Source organism: Falco peregrinus, chromosome 7, assembly GCF_023634155.1.
Source record: "Falco peregrinus isolate bFalPer1 chromosome 7, bFalPer1.pri, whole genome shotgun sequence".
In the NCBI taxonomy this organism is placed as follows: domain Eukaryota; kingdom Metazoa; phylum Chordata; class Aves; order Falconiformes; family Falconidae; genus Falco; species Falco peregrinus.
This window is the reverse complement of record NC_073727.1, coordinates 48,093,919-48,099,984: the sequence shown is the minus strand read 5'-3', so window position 1 is coordinate 48,099,984 and position 6,066 is coordinate 48,093,919.

Here is a 6,066-nt window from a genome sequence, read left to right as displayed (position 1 = left end):
TGCTCCTCCTCCATCAAACTGCCTTTGCCCCAATCCTCAGGGCTATTTAACCACTTAGTGGAACAAGCTACAGCTGCACATCGTCCATGTCAATCAACCCACTGCCTTCACTCCTCTACAGATGATTAATGTCAAGTGACCAGGACAGAGGAATCAGAGTCCAGTTTCTAATATAAAAGTTATAGGACATTGTGGCAAAAAAATCTTTTTCTTCTTTAATCCATGTTTGAAAGTATCACTGCATCTGTAGAATAATTCAAAGGAAACTTGTATCACTCCCTACCAGGAAAGATCCACTCAAGCACTGAGATATTTATTTTATTATTTAGTTTACCGTATTGCAAAAAATAAGCCTCCTGCAGACTGTCAGGTATATATAGTAATTGTACCACAGCTCTCACATCAGCTGATGGGCATGTTATGTACTGCTTGACCTCAAGAAGAAAAGGGAGAGGATTCTCCAATTATAAGCATTTTTCCTAAGGCCCTTGGTCATGTTTTCTGCTCTGCTAGATCACTACATTTAAAGATGCAGTGTGCAGGCTTTTCACATTGCCTGACTAAGGCTGAACACCTGATGTAGTGAGCTAATGCCTGACACTAATCATCCAGGCAGGCCAGTTTTCCTAACTTTTCCAAAAGTAGCTCTCTTACGGGCAACTCATAACTTCCGTGAATGGCTAATATGAATTTAACCAGGTTCAGACAAAGAAAAATAGTCTTTAATGGAAGACTAGGTTTGATTTATTTCCTTTATTTTGAGAGGAAAGCCTTGCATAAACCCATAAAGAAGTTACACTTTGTCCTGTATCTTTTCCTCAAAATATGTAATTCAGTGTTTTTCAACAAAAGACTGAAACATATTTGCCCTACAGAAGGAAATAGTGTAAAGCTGGTTCCTTGGGGGAAAAGAGAGACTGTGCACTTAGACAGAAAGCCTGATATTTATAAGACAATATCCAGTCATTAATGACTGTGGGGTCAGTCTTCATCATTGACAATGACCTCAAGCCATGCAGAAAAAGTAGTTACTGTCTGAATGTCTGCTGAGAAGGACCTGGGAGCCCTGGTGGACAGCAAGTTGCCCACGAGCCAGCACTGTGCCCTGGTGGCCAAGGCCAGTGGGATCCTGGGGGGCGTGAGGAGGAGCATGGCCAGCAGGCCGAGGGAGGTGATCCTCCCCCTCTGCTCTGCCCCGGTGAGGCCCCATCTGGAGTGCTGTGTCCCCTGCTGGGCTGCCCAGTTCAAGAGAGACAGGGAGCTACTGGAGAGGGTCCAGCAGAGGGTCCAGAGGCGGTGAGGGGGCTGGAGCATCTCCCTGGTGAGGAAAGGCTGAGAGAGCTGGGCCTGTTCAGCCTGGAGAAGAGAAGGCTGAGAGGGATCTTATCAATGTGTACAGATCTCTGAAGGGTGGATGTCAAGAGGATGGGCCAGGCTCTTTTCCGTGGTCCCCAGCAACAGGTCAAGGGGCAAAGGGCACGAGCTGCAACACAGGCATTTCCATCTGAATCTGAGGAAGAACTTCTTTACTTTGAGGGTGAGAGAGCACTGGCACAGGCTGCCCAGAGAGTTTGTGGAGTTTCCTCCTCTGGAGACATTCCAAACCTGCCTGGACATGATCCTGTGTGACCTCCTGTAGGAGAACCTGCTTTAGCAGGGTGTTGAACTAGATGATCTCCAGAGGTCCCTTCCAACCCTGACCATTCTGTGATTCTATAATCCAATAACTAAGACATGAGTCTACTTTTTAATTGCCAGTAACTTTTGTTGGAAAACATACGAGGCAGTAATTTACCTTCTCATGCCTATGGAAACACTAAAATTCCTCAGGACAGATTCAAACCTCTTGACTAACTGCATTCTCTCTCACAAGTACCTCCAAGATTTTTTAAACTGATGCCATGGCATCTTACAGAATACTGTGTTCACACTTAAACAGCTTAGTCCCAAACCCTTTCTGTCTCTGAGATTTATATCATTATTCAGCCTGGTGCAAGACATGTAGGCTCTTCAAAGGCTGGCTTCTGGAAGCTTATGAGCACTCCTCTCCTAGAGTTTTACAGAGCATAAAATAGTTGTGGATCCAGTCTGTCTGTAATGTAGTATGTTTGTGTGGGATGTGGCACTGTCCTCCTCATTTGGCAGGTGAGGAGGCTGACACATTGTATACTAACACCAACATTTTCAAATATTTTGCTAAAGCTGAGCACCAAGTTCTTATTTTGATATTCAAAGAAAAAAAAAAAAAGGAAAAAAAGCCTGTTTCAGTTCTCATCCTCCTGAAGTTAATGACAGCTACAGCTATTAAGCATATATATAAAATTCAGGTTGATGATCTCACTTCTAATGGATTTAGGTGCCTTTCTGAACAAATGTTTCAAACTCTTGCTCCAGGGAAAGGATCCTGTACCACAAGTGGGGGCCTGTGGCACTGAGGAGAAAAAGAAGTGATTCTCCTCTTCCTACCTATGACTAGTTATTGATACTCATCTTGAACATTAAAAGCTACCTTAATGTTGCTTGGTACCATCTAGCCCCCAGTCTAGCATTCTGAAATAGGACATGCTTATTCATCTGTAGTTCTGATTTCTTTTTAGCCATTCCTTAGGACAAAGCCTTTAATTATGTCACTACATGACCATCTGCCTTTTACAGCTCTCCCTCTTTCAGTGCAGGGGATGGACTGTGCTCAGATAGTGATTTCTCAATATTTTGTTGTTCTTCACTGATGAGAAGGTGAGCAAGCTTTCTTTACTAAACATCATTCAAATAAATCAAATGAATTTTATTTTATAACTCTCCAACGTGATATGAGGACACTACTAGTCCCACCAAGCAGTTTATAAAACCGAGACAGAGAGAAGAGTCAAACCATTAACTGTGGGTCCACAGTTTGGGCAAGTTACTTCAATTTACATAACATCATAATATTATATAGAAGTCATACATAAAATCACAGCTTTGTTAGTACATATGGCTGCCCAAAGCTGGAAATCAGGTCTAATATTTCAAGCTCATAAAAAAGTCTTCTGACTTCTCTCAATCCCCCTCTTCATTTACTACATGATTTTCATTTACCACACAATTTTCATTTACCACATGAACCTGATTCATTCCTAAAACAAGTTCATCCTGTTATTGAATAGAAAAGTAGCCCATGGGAAAATGGTGTTTGCTCCTGTCTTTAAAAGCTGTCTTCACATGTCTATACAAAGGGAAAAAAACAAGGTTATGCTTGTTAGGAGGTTAAGTTTGCAGATGGTGCATGTTAATACTGTTCCTGTGGGCAAGATTAACATCTTTTTCAAGCTGAAACACAGCCTGGAGATTGCACTCAGCAGCAGAGCAGTGACAGCCTCGTGGCTGCTGCTAGTGGTTTGGGCTACGTTGATTCATTGCATCGTCCTTCCAGTGCCTGAGTGGCAATGAGGGGTTCTCACTCCCTCAGTAGCCCAGTGCTACAGGGAGGTGGGATGTTTTGCCGGTGAATTTGCAGCATGTGCTGGGGCCACTGCATCACTCCGAAAGAAGTGATCTCTGCCCCAGGTGTGTCTGCTTCCCCGATGACCCCTTACAATGTTCAGGGGAGAGTGTCCTGGTCTCCATGCCCAGTACCTTGTACCCCCTTGGCAGACACAGTGCAGGCAAGACCCCCATAGTAAAGTCAGAGTGAATTTCAGTGCTTGTTAAAGAAGCTGTTGTATTTTTTTTTTTTTTAACTGATGAGGAAATCTTTAATTTTACCATTTAAAATTTAAGATTGGTTGAATCGTTGGAAAATCACAGCCCAAACAATTTAACAAAATCTCAAGCAGCTGCAAGCGAAGTCTTACAGCAGGAGATGCTGTAAAGCTTTAAGGCAATGCCGAGGTAGCGGTCCTCAGCAACACATGCTACGCTGGGGTAGACCGTCAGCCAAACTCAGAAGTACAGGAAAGCACTGGTCTTATTCCTGTTCAGTAGGATATTTCTTGCACTTCTAAACCACTGTCAAGCAGCCTGTCTGGTTGAAATCCAGGTACATTTATTACCCCCTGACATTTGTTGCGACTGTGTGCTATTTAGAAGAAATAAAAGTTATTCATCTGGGAATGATCTGACAATATAAATGGTGTCATTTTGGGCTTTTCTTGGCAATACGATTAATCAAATGAGAGCCAATCACATATTTTGCTTATGCTATAGTTCATCCAAGAAATCTGGCAACTTCTTTTATCAGGCAGTGCTAATTTTGATATTCTGTCCCATTATAAGGCCAGTTTTCATCAATTTAGCAAAGAGGATTCTGCAGTAGCTTTGAATAGTGTCACATGCTCAGAGATAATACGCAAGACACAGAACGAAGGATGTAAAATATGCAGCAAAGACTAAGAAAGTTCCTTTCCCATAGCTCCTTGCATATACACACCTGGCAGCCACGCACATCCAGCCCTGTTCCACCTGATGGCACATCCATTTCTCCTTTGGTTTAACTACGTGTGTGTGTAGTGTGGCCATGGTGGTTCATGAGCCACTTTCTGTGGAAGGGAGCGTAAGCTTCCGTGCATGGTAGGGGTGAGAAACCACAGAGGGACTGTCAGGTTTCTGGTGTTTCTGTTTGCGTGAAATAAAAGACAAATTTATGGGGATATCAAAAATCTTTAACATTTTAGCACATAATTCACATTATTTGTGAGGATCCACTACTTACCTAATGCAGATAAAGGTAACGATATAATTGTCCCTAATGAATCACTTAAAAATGACAAATAATTGGTATTGCCAACTTGTTCTTTTCTCACATCCAAAATAAAATTCAGTGAGCTTCATGACAAGCAAAAAAACCCTTCCCATCTGTAATCTGAAAAGAAAGAAAATTTAGATATTCTTATGCTTCAAAAATAGGATAGAAGATATCCTGTGTCTGTTAAGACAGCCAAGCATCTCAGTGAAGAAAAACAGGGAGAAAAAAGAAGAAATGCTGTAAAAACTGGTTGTCTTAGAACATTTTCTTATAGCTTTAGCAATCTAACTGAAATAACAGACAAAAAGGTCAGGATTCTTAAATATTTTGATTAAACCTTTCATCAGCTTAGAAATATTCCAACTCTCCCTTCTTTTACACACCTGAACTTAAGAAAAAAGAATACAGAAAAAAAACCAGAAAGAAAAAAGGGTGGATCATTTTATGTAATTAGCAAGAGTACAGCAAGCAGTACTGGGGGTAATCAGGAAGAAACAAAATGTGTGCTTGTATCTTTTGCTTAGATGCTGCTTCCTTTCTCCCTGAAATACAAGCTTTTATCCTATAGACAGGGCATCTGGCACTTTTTTGGATTCCATTAAAACAGAATTCATAATTGCTGCAAAAATAAGTGAGCTTTCTATTATTGGAAGAAAAAAAACAGTGTGTCTTTTATGAATCTATTTTGACTGGTGCATCTAATCACCATTTGGTCTACAGGGTCAGTGGGAGACACAGGTGGATCATTCACATTCAGTAATCCCCATGAAAAGGTCATTTATCAGATGCTATAGTCTCATAACATCACTAAGCAGCAAGTCCTTTATTATCCCATCATGATGCACAGAGACCCCAGTCATCCATAAAGAGTCCTTGAGTATGGCCTCTCCACAGGATGCCAACACACACTGAACACCAGACCTCTTTTCATCTGGGGCTGAATGATATGTATATATTTATATACATATATGATATATAATGCAAGGCTGAAAAAGCTGGCAGTATTCTTTTTATATAAAAAAATGAAAAATCATCTAAGGTGAAAAAAATGAAGTATTTTCATAGTTCAAAAAAGAAGAACTTCAAGAAGATTTCATAAAGTAATATCTTGGCTGCACTCCAGAGCACTTCAGAGTTGACTGCCAAAGGATTAAGTCTCCAGTAAGATAAAAATATCTGTATACACACACATGAACACAGACATTCAATATATGTCCAAAAACCTATTCAGATGATATTAAATGATTCAAACTGGCACAGCCATGTGTTGTTTGTGTGCAACAGACAAGATGGCAATCCCTCAATGACTGTTGCTTTGCCCTTGCATCTGAGGTCCACAGAAA